Genomic DNA, 12110 nt, shown 5'->3' with positions numbered 1-12110 from the left:
CCTTTCTCACTGTCCCTCTTCCCCTTTTCTTTCTTTCTTTCTTTCTTTCTTTCTTTCTTTCTTTCTTTCTTTCTTTCTTATCCCCCAGTCATGTCTGTCCTATCTGTAACAACTGAAAATAAATTAAAATAAATAAATAATAACAAAGGTTGATCAAATAGACCAATATGGCAAGGCCGTGATGGTCCATTTGGTAAATTAAGTTAGTTGGGCATCTTTTTTGGCCTTCAGACAATAATTCTGATGGCTAAAAAACAACAAGGAAAGAAAGAAAGAAAGAAAGAAAGAAAGAAAGAAAGAAAGAGAAAAAAGTAATAAAAATGTCTCTAAAACATCTTTTAAGATGAATCTTTTTATGATTGAGTAAAAAAAAAAAAAATGCTAAAATTCGAGTGCAGTGTTGAGTAAAATGGTTTTATTAAAATTTAATTGACCCTTTGAAATTATTTGTTGGAAGTCTTAAATCCCACTGAACAGGGGAAGAGAAAGAGACAGAGACACAAAGATAGCAACACAGAGGTAAATAAACATGGAGACAAGACACTGAGAATAAGACAGAAGGGGAAATGCCCAAAGTCTCATATCTCTGACAAGTTAAGTCACTTTTATTCATAAAAAAAACCCAGAACTTAAATATAATTATAAACCACACATAAACATAATCATACACTCAACAAAAATATAAACGCAACACCTTTGTTTCTGCTCCGATTTGACATGGGATGGACATAAAGACCTAAAAGTCACTCCAGATACACAATATTACCATCCCTCCCAAACATTGTTCACAAATCAGTCTAAATGTGTGATAGTGAGCACTTCTGCTTTGCTGAGATAATCCATCCCACCTCACAGGTGTGCCACATCAAGATGCTGATCTGACATCATGAGTAGCGCACAGGTGTACCTCAGACTGCCCACAACAAAAGGCCACCCTGCGATATGAGACCAGGGGCATCTAGGAACGGGCGAAGGAGGCCAGCAGGAGGTGAAACCTAAACTGGAAAAAACTAACACAACACAGAACTGAAACCTAAAATGGAGATGCAGGGAGACGACACAGAATGATGCAGGAAAAAACACAGATGAACCGGCGAGGAGCACACGAGGACACATAGTATAAATACACACAGGGGGAGACATGGAATGGCAAAGACACAGCTGATCCTAATTGACTACACGAGACAGGGGAAATGTGAACAGAACACACTAACATAAGACATGGACCTTCACAATAAAACAGGAAATGCACAGAGACACGGTACAGACACTAAATAGAGGGGAACACAGAAACCAAACTCTAAGAACTAACTAAGGCTACGTTCACACTGCAGGCGAAAGCGCATTAAATCCGATTTTTTTGACCCTATGCGACCCTATATCCGATCATGCTATGACAGTGTGAACGGCACAAATCCAATATTTTCAAATCTGATCTGGGTCACTTTCACATGTGGTACTGAATACTGAATCTGAATATGCAAATTAGGGGAAATTTACATCAAATTAAATGAGTAATGGCTGATTTGATGACCAAAATCAATGATGGTACTTAGAAACACATGACATTACACATTACATTTTCATGCAGTTAGAAGTTTGAACCTGCAGCTTTATTAAATGAACACCTGGTATCCAACAAGAGTTTAGTTTAAACTTTAGGAACAAAAAAGTAAGAATCAACAGAATTAAACAAAGAACCAACAGCACAGGAAAGTTTAATCTTCATGAAAAACACATGCAGTGACTTCAACGTCCACAATAACACAATGTGTTTGGGCTTATGTGTGTCAGTTTCCAGCTTTAATCTTATGTAACAAGACCTCTTTATAGGTCAATAGAGGAATGAAGTCATTGTTGAACTACAGCTTGTGTGTGTGTCACCTCCACAACCTACAACAATAAAATATGATCTTTGAGTAGTGATATGGGAGTAAAATATACCATACTGATGTGAATAGGAGGTCATCTTTTCCCTCGGCTGTTAGGGTACCTGGGCCGTTGACCCAGTGTTTTGTGTTTGGTTTTTTGAGTCTTGTTTAATCATTATTCTGTTCTCTGTGTATCTTATGTTTCCTAGTTATCAGAATCAGAATACTTTATTAATCCTTCAGGATTAATAAAGTATTCTGATTTACTTTATTAAATCAGAATTCAAGGGCTTACGCTCTTGAATTTATTCAGTATTTGTTGTTTAGGTTGTCTTGGTTAGTATTTGGTCCCGTTCACGTCTTTGTCTCGTGTCTTCTCTCGTCCCTTGCTCTCTGTCCTTTTTGCTCTGCTGCAAACAGAAGCAGAGAAAACTGGAGCTTCTGGTCTTGGCCAGATCTCTTTTGAAAAAGACATTTTAAAGTCAATGAGACTTTTTACCAGATAAATAAATAAAGAATATAAAAGTCTTCTACTTTATGATGGAAATTTTCTTTCTGGCTCAAAATGACATCATTTATCTGAATCTGTAGAAGAAGAAACAATCTTGGAAAGTCACTTTACTCTGTGTCTCACTGGATGTTCAAAGTTTTTAACAAAAGAGAAAAAGAGAAGCATTCTTTGATTTTAGTCTGTTAGCCCACAAGCTGAGTTTTTATCAGAGTCCTGCATGAATCAGTGTTATTTCACTGAGACTGTCATGATCCAAGCCGCCAGGAACACACAGGCACAAATGTAATCTTAAAAAAAATGGGTTTTATTATACCCCAAAAAGGACAAAATGATTACAAAAATTCAAAATAACAAAAAATAAAGTTTGTAAGAACCAAGTGGGCCCATAAAAGAGGTTACCTTAACAGACCGCTACTCAAAAATCACTTAACAAAAACATAACTCAAACTGACCTGCCCAAATGAGAAACAGCTCCAGTTATATAGCAAATGAATAAACCATTATATAAACCAAAGGTGAAAACTAAAGGGATAACAGATAACCATCATTCAAGAAGAACCCCATTCCCCCTGCATGATCACAATAGATGGTCCAGTCCACTTTATTGGCTTCTGCATTTAAACCAGCTCCACCCTCAGCCTCCTCTTTCAGCCAAACCAGGAAGGACTGGAGCGGAGGTCAGGTAACTGAGAAAGAGCAGAAATATAATCAATATAACATACCTATATAAAATAACAAACAATGCAAAGCAAAGTCTATGCCACCATTTGGGCTATAGTTTAGTGCTGTCATGCATTACAGGTAACCTCAAAATATCAAATTAGTTAACTTATGATCACAGAAACTTTAAAGCATAACGTAAACATAAGACAAAAGACCAAATGAATATTACCTAAGTGTCTCAGTTGTGTGGTTGCATGCACCCATCACACACTCCCCCCCTTCAGCAGTGAGCTGGAACAGCGAGAGAGATAGTCCGCTGTGCAGTTGTTCCTGCCAGAGGTGTGGACTCGAGTCACATGACTTGGACTCGAGTCAGACTCGAGTCATTAATTTTATGACTTTAGACTTGACTTGAAAAAATGTTCTAAGACTTGTGACTTGACTTGGACTTTTACACCAATGACTTGGGACTTGAATTGGACTTGAACCGGTTTACTTGAAAAGACTTGATATTTTACCCCAAATATAAAATTTAACATGTATATTATATAGAGATTGAAAATGTGACGTCATTCACGGGTAGAACCGCAAAGGATTCTGGGAACTCGTGGCAAGCGGTACTAGCGCACGCAGGCTTTCAATTGAAATCAGTCACACAGCGATAAAAAGAAACACAAAAATGTCAAGAAGCTGTTGTATTATTAACTGCAATAGCCGGTCGCATGACAGCCACGGGAAGCCGACGGGTAAAGAGATCGGTTGTTATCGGATTACGTCGTTGAAGAGAAATTGTTCGAGCCATGTTTCCGAAGTAACAAAGAGGCGACGGGTGGCCTGGATTGCAGCCATTCAAAGATCAAATATAACGTCCCAGAACACTCCAGCTCACAGGTTAGTCTGCTCCAAGCATTTACACAAAGGTCAGTCTGCTGTTGTAGTTAATGCGTCATTTTTCTTAACATAATTGGTGATATAGGTTACAAGCAAGTCTGGCGCTGAACAGAAATTGTCGCGCTATGCTCCTTTATTTATTGTGCATAAATAGTGAATTGTCCTGACACAATATTGCGTTTCGCTTCTGTTATTATGGTACACTGAGAAAAACATATACTTTTATTCACAGGATAAAACAGGTTTTTTGTATCACTAATTGCCCAGTACGATTACAGCATACAATATTATTGTCACTGCTACATTTCTGTGATGCGTACCAGAAATTATTTCCACTACTAATTAATTACCGTTGAGCTCAAAGGTCCTATTAATAAACGGTTAACGAATGTGTATTTATGACAACAATTTGTGAGACTGGTAAACTTATGATACGTACGATGGTCTTTCGTTCTACACGGTGCATTTCAAGGTCCTGCACCCATCCGTCGGTAAACTGTACCTGGGCTTGTTGCAGTGACCGGAAGTTACTAAACTTCATGAGTGTGTGCACTCACTCCAAGAACCGTATAATTATAAATATGCATATAAATATGCTACGATGAGATAGCTGACTTCATCTAACTAGCAAATGTTTTCAAGGCTACGTTGGTGATGCAGTTTTTTTTTTAAATGATATTTAAAAAAAAAAATCATTTATTTATGTATGATATTTTTGTCATGCGATTTCAAAGCCGGTCCTACAACCGCATCCAAGAATAACATGCAGCTTATCTCAGAACTGTCGGTGAAAATTATTCTTGGAGCTAGGTTTAATTGAGCTGCATTTTAAAGAGGTGCAATTTCACAATTTGTGTATATTTTCTAAGTTCACTATTTTGTCATGTGTTGAGAAAAACACAGATTAAAAAATTACATGGTCTAATATTTACATTTAGCATAACTGCAACATGCTTTTTTTCGTTTTTTTTTTAAAGACTCGAAAGGACTTGAAATTCAAAGTTTCAGACTTGTGACTTGACTCGGACTTTTACACCAGTGACTTGAGACTCAACTCTGACTTGCCTGACATTACTTGAGACTTGACTTGAGACTTGAGGATAAAGACTTGAGACTTACTTGAGACTTGCAAAACAATGACTTGGTCCCACCTCTGGTTCCTGCCTGCGATATGCTGAATGGTAAAACGGAATGGCTGCATCGCAAGGTACCATCTGGTAATTCGTCCATTCGTATCCTTCATTTTCTCCAACCACTGGAGCGCCTTGTGGTCAGTTTCCAGTGTAAATTCCCGGCCTAGGAGGTAATACTTGAGGGAATCAAGTGCCCACTTGATTGCTAAAGCCTCCTTTTCCACCGTCGAGTATCTCGTCTCTCTTGGGAACATTTTACGGCTAATGAAAGCCACTGGGTGTCGCTCATTGGGTGGTCCCTGTAGAAGAACAGCCCCCAGACCCCTGTCAGAAGCATCAGTTTGAAGAATAAAAGGTTTCTCAAAATCTGGGGTATACAAGACTGGAGTCTTACTGAGGGATTGCCTGATGTCCTGGAAAGCTGCCTCAGCCTCCTCCGTCCACTGAATCTGGTTAGGGCACCTAGAACCTGTTAGATCAGTGAGGGGAGACGCCCTGGCAGAGAAATGAGGGATAAATCTGTGGTAGAACCCTGCCATGCCAAGAAATGATCTAAGTTGTTTCCTTGTCTGTGGCAAACTGCAGGATTCAATGGCGCTGATTTTGCTCACTTGTGGTTTTATCACCCCATTACCTATGACAAATCCCAGGTATTCAGTTTCAGCCTTGGCAAAAACACATTTTGCCGAATTAGCAGTCAGCCCAGCTTCTCTGAGACGCTCTAGTACCTTTTCTAGATGTTTGAGGTGCTCCTCCCAGGTTTGGCTGTAAATCACAATATCGTCCAGATATGCTGCCGCGAACTCTGACAAACCACACAGTACCCGATCCATCAGCCTCTGAAAGGTTGCAGGGGCTCCATGCAAACCAAAAGGCAGGACTGTGAATTGGAATAGCCCCCATGGTGTCCGGAAGGCAGTCAGTTCCCTTGAGCGCTGAGTAAGTGGCACCTGCCAATAGCCTTTGCAGAGATCTAGAGTCGTCAGGTACTGGGCTTTCCCAAGTCGCTCAATCAGATCATCAACCCTAGGTGTAGGGTATGAATCGAACTTTGAGATGGCATTCAAGTACTTGAAATCAATACAAAACCGCAGGCTACTATCCTTCTTTGGGACCAAAACCACTGGGTTGCACCACTCGCTCTTAGATGGTTCAATGATCCCTAGAGACAACATTAAATCCACCTCCTTCCTCAAAGATGTTAACAGCCGCTCTGGAATCCTATAACTCATACGTCTCACAGACGCTCCATCCTTTAATATAATGTCATGTTCAATAACATCCGTCCCCCCAGGATTCTCCTGAAACACCCCAGAGCTGCATAACTCTTTCACCTGAAGCTGTTTTTCTTCTGAAAGGTGATTAAGGTCCACCTGCTGGAGCACCCCTGAAGGAAGATACTGCTCCTCTACCTCTTCCTCCTCATGAATCTCCCTTATCAAAAGAACTTCTGCTCTCTTTGGCCTCTCCACCCACTCCTTCAGGAGATTTACATGCAAAACTCTACTGGAGCGAGAGTGACCCGGAGTTGCCAGCCGATAGGTGGTTTCTGCTGAATCTGAAAAGGTCCCTGCCATTTAGCTAACAGCTTACGGTCATCACTCGGAAGGAGTACAAGTACCTTTTGTCCAGGTTCAAATGACCTCTCCCGAGCTGACCGATCATACCAGACCTTCTGATGTTGCTGGGCAGCTCCCATATGAGCTTGGGCTAGCTCAGTCATCTTCTCAAGTCGCTCCCTCATCTGTATAACATATGAGATGACATTAGTAGCCCCTGCCCCACTTCGGTCACCCTCCCACATTTCTTTCAGCAAAGAGAGGGGCCCCCTTACTTCGTGACCATATAACAGTTCAAAAGGTGAGAAGCCAGTAGAAGCTTGGGGTACTTCTCTATACGCAAAGAGCAGATAAGGCAGCCACTGATCCCAGTCAGTACCAGTGTCATTCACAAACTTGCGCAACATCTGCTTCAGGGTCTGGTTAAAGCGCTCCGTCAGGCCATCCGTTTGAGGATGGTATGGAGTAGTCCTTAGCCCTTTGATGCCAAGAAGCTGGTGGACCTGCTTTAATAAAGTTGACATAAAATTAGTCCCACGGTCTGTCAGGATCTCACGAGGGAATCCCACCCTTGAGAAAAATTGCACCAGACAAAAAGCCACAGACTTGGCCTTTACAGATTTCAGAGGAAAAACTTCAGGGTACTTTGTGGCATAATCAGTTATTACCAGCATGTAACGGTTCCCTGCCCTGCTTTTCTCAACAGGTCCGACAACATCCATCCCCAACCGTTCAAATGGGGTGCTAATAACTGGCAAAGGCTGAAGTGGAGCCCTGGAGGGGGTTTTGATGGAAGTCTTTTGGCACTGAGGGCAGCTTTTACAAAATTGGGCCACGTCAGCACGCAGGCCCGGCCAGTGCAAATACTTCCTAATGCGAGCCATGGTTTTATGCTTCCCACGGCACAGAGTGCCCCAAATTCAGTACCACCTCCCTGACTCCACTAGGAACCATCAGCTGTACCTGTGATCTTTGCCGGCGATAAAGAATGCCATCTTTCAGAAAAAATTCCTCACTGCTGTTAATATCTGGTTCCATCTCATGTCCTTGTTTTTTGGCTTTCTGAAAAAAGGGTGCTAATACTGGATCATTGTGTTGCATCTCAGTGATATTAGCTGGGACTTTAAAGTCCAAAGGCATCTCAGGTTCACAGACGGGAGATGCTTTCACAATAGTATGATGAAACTTCTCTCGCCTCCTCTCCCTGCGGGACTTGCGCAATTTCCCGGGTGCCGTCTCTAATTCTGCCTCATAAAATGGCAGAGCACTAAGGGTCTGAGTGGCATCTGCTGGCTTCCTAGCTTGAGCCCTAGTTACTGCAACATTGCATGTGTGGCTATAATCCAAAAGGTCAAACAGCACAGGTAGATCTCGGCCTAATATAACAGGGAATGGCAAATTATCCGCAACCCCAATATTCAGGAGATAAACCTGTCCTTGCACCTTGATGTATAGATCCGCTGTTGGATAAGGCTTTTCATCTCCATGAACACAACAAACAGGAATCGTTTCAGTCATATTAATACTATTTAAGGGGACAAACTGTCTGTGTACAAGAGTCTGTGTACTACCTGTATCAATTAGTGCCTTTAATGTATCACCATTAATCTCAACTGATGTCATCTTTAACCCTCTGTCTAATTTTATCTCAGTTATCATGGCTTCGGGGCACAAAGCACATTTGGGTTAATTTAGCTGAGTTTTCAGGGCACATGGGCTTTGTATGACCTTCCATACCACAAAGATAGCATACCAAGGTTTTGGCCGGGGACTTCAAAGACCCATCGGGTGAATGGCTATATGAAGCCCTACTCACATTGGCAGCTCGTCTCTGCGGGAGTGATTTCCGGCTGTCCTTCGTTTTCCAAGTCATAAAGCTCCAAGGCTGTCCCTTTTTCCGTGCCGCCACAAAAACATCAGCCAGCTTTGCAGCCTCTGCAGCAGAGGGTGGATTATGCTCTTTTATCCACACCTGCAACTCAGGAGATAGCATTCGTAAATATTGCTCAAGAATGATGATTTCCCCAATGTCCTGAACGGTTTTATCTTCAGGGTGGACCCATTTTACATAAAGCTCCTTCAGCCGTGCATACAACTCTTTAGGGCTTTCTGCAGGGTTTACATCAAGAGATCGAAATCTCTGCCTATAGGTCTCAGGATTGATATCATGTTTATAAAGAATAGCTGCCTTAACCTTATCATAATCCAAAGAATCATCAACATCCATATGTACATATGCACCTCTTGCTTTGCCCGTAAGCAGCGGTACAAGGTGAAAAACCCAATCATGTCTCCGCCACCGACAGGCCAGTGCAATGCGTTCGAAGGTAATCAAAAAATGTTCAATATCATCCTCGTTGGTAAGTTTTTGCAACTTAGGCTCCAGAAAATGGGACTGACCTGATAAACCAGTAGCTGATATACTAGGACCAGCTTGAGGAACAATGTCGTCATCTAGAGATTCTGGATCAGGTGATTCAGCTGCCTGACCTTCAGGCACTGGAGAAGTGCGGGCTTGTACTTCTACCTGTAACAACTGAAACTGGTGTTGAAGTGCTTTAAAATGTTCTTCTTGCTTTGCACTTTCCTCCTTCTGTTTAACCTCTCTGGCCTCCTGCTGCCCCATATGTGAACGGAGAAGAGAGATCAGATCCGATATCGTTGGTTCCCTACCTCGGCCCTCAGTGCTGTCTACCCCTCCAGAAGTTCCATTCTCCTCCTGTTCTCCATCGACTTGTCCTTCTGAGCCCATTTGCTGGCTTGGTACATCTCCTCGGACTGCTCTCGCACTCCGTGCTCCTCTGCATGGTTTGATAAGGAGTGGGGGGGAAAGAGAAAAAAAACCAAAAAAAAAAAACCTGTGCCTTTTTTGTGTGTGTATTTTTTCTTTTACACTGGCTGAATCCCACTGCTGCCACCAATTGTCATGATCCAAGCCGCCAGGAACACACAGGCACAAATGTAATCTTCAAAAAAATGGGTTTTATTATACCCCAAAAAGGACAAAATGATTACAAAAATTCAAAATAACAAAAAATAAAGTTTGTAAGAACCAAGTGGGCCCATAAAAGAGGTTACCTTAACAGACTGCTACTCAAAAATCACTTAACAAAAACATAACTCAAACTGACCTGCCCAAATGAGAAACAGCTCCAGTTATATAGCAAATGAATAAACCATTATATAAACCAAAGGTGAAAACTAAAGGGATAACAGATAACCATCATTCAAGAAGAACCCCATTCCCCCTGCATGATCACAATAGATGGTCCAGTCCACTTTATTGGCTTCTGCATTTAAACCAGCTCCACCCTCAGCCTCCTCTTTCAGCCAAACCAGGAAGGACTGGAGCGGAGGTCAGGTAACTGAGAAAGAGCAGAAATATAATCAATATAACATACCTATATAAAATAACAAACAATGCAAAGCAAAGTCTATGCTAGTGATGGGCAGATGAAGCTTCGTGAAGCACTGAAGCTTTTCATCCAATTGGTTCACCCCAGCGCAAAGCTTCTTGAAGCTTCATTTGCTCTAGTAGGACACCTACTGGACGTAAAAATAATAGCTGGCATGAATTTGAAGAGTGTGGCCTTTTGCACACAGCCTGTAAATGTCAACAACAAAAGGAGTGTGTAAAACATGTATATTGTAGTGATGGCAGTATACTGTGTATATTTATACTGGCAGTATGGAAAATGATTATTTGGAAATGCTTAAAATGCAAATGATCATTTACTGTGAGGTGAGGTGTGGTTGGGGTGTGGACAGTGGTTGTGCGGTTGTAACGTTGAGGTATGGACAGCTACACAGTCCTGCCTGTTCACATTTTATTCTGTAAAAACTAAATTTTCACTGCTTTTATGGCCTTTTTAGTGGGGAGAACATAGCTAGGATTTAATGATTTAACAAATCTTTTGAATCCTTTGTCCTCCACAATGCTAAATGGCTGGGAGTCCTCAATCACCATGCTAACCAGGTCTTCATCTATTTGAGATTGTTCTCCTGAGGAAAGACAATAAAGACAAAGCACAAATATAAATATCACACATGTAACTTATTACAGTTGTATAATATTGTTATATCATTTAGTAACATTACTGCATGCTATATTATCATGGCATTTGATGGCTCACCTGGTCTTGCTCCACAATCGGTGTTCCCCTTATTCACATGCAAAGCTCTGTAGTGCCTAAGCATGGATGAGGTGTTGCTGTTATATCCCAGCTCCCTGGCACATAGCAAACACTTCACCTTGTACAAAAGTCAAGACAGCTTAACATAAATTGTATTGCAGCATCAGTATTATGAAAATACATCTTCTGTAGAAATTTACATACCTTGTTGGGAGGAATAAAATCACAATGTTCCCACACAGGGGAGGACATCCTCCTCTTCTTAGCTGGCTCCATTCTCTCCTGACTTTCTCTCCTCACTCTCATAAACCTCCAAACTGTCTCCAAACTCTCACTAACCGCAACTCTCCATCAAACACCCACATTTTTGAATGAAGTCTGAGGGGTTTATATCGCTGTCATATCTCGCGGCAAAGTTCGAACCACTTCATGAACCAGTCACGTGGTACAGCCGGGCAGCGAGGCTTCGGACGTCATCATTTTCAGCTCCTCCCATAAATGAAGCAAGCCTCGATACGCGCATCGCGGAAACGCCCCCTCAATTACCCGACACACGCTCCGAAGCCTCGATACAGAACGTCACATCACTACAGGTAACCTCAAAACGTCAAATTAGTTAACTTATGATCACAGAAACTTTAAAGCATAACGTAAACATAAGACAAAAGACCAAATGAATATTACTAAGTGTCTCAGTTGTGTGGTTGCATGCACCCATCACAGTGACCATCACAGTTTTACACACCTGTTCTGTATGACTTTGTCTCAGGTTTGCGGTGATATCCAGCACTCTGAGCTGATGGCAGATCTGGTCAGTCCACAGTAGCTTCAACCACTAAATTATCTCTAACACATCACCAAACCAAAGTCTTCCTGCTAAGAGTACATCAAAGGTGAAAAGCGAGCCTAGAATGTCATCATTTCTGCTCTCCTCTTTCTTCTTCTTCTACTTCTGGACCGCACACATCTGTCGCTGCCCTACTCAGGTCGATCTAATGAAAATCAGCCAGAAATAATAATCAGAAATCCAAATGTAGAATTTATAGTTCCCCATTGATGCAATTTGGTTATTACATTTAAGAAGCAGTCTGTAATGCTCACCCCAGCATACTTGAAGCAGATCATCAAAGCATGCTGAACACTTTCTACCATTCCACATGTGCATTTTCTATCCAGGTACTCAACAGCACCAAACCATAATTGTGAATCCATGGCTTTGATCTGGTGAAAATCACCCTACCCCTACTGTTCATCTTTACACACAACAGATGGTGTTTCTGTATCTTATGACTGAATGAAAAGTAATGACAACCGTTATTTTCAATCTTCCATTGCTTCTACCTGTTGTT

The sequence above is a fragment of the Aulonocara sp. 'chitande type north' Nkhata Bay genome, linkage group LG18, assembly GCF_057382095.1.
Source record: "Aulonocara sp. 'chitande type north' Nkhata Bay isolate Kocher_YH1m ecotype deep benthic linkage group LG18, A_spYH_male_GT1.1, whole genome shotgun sequence".
In the NCBI taxonomy this organism is placed as follows: Eukaryota; Metazoa; Chordata; class Actinopteri; order Cichliformes; family Cichlidae; genus Aulonocara; species Aulonocara sp. 'chitande type north' Nkhata Bay.
This window is presented reverse-complemented; position numbering follows the sequence as displayed.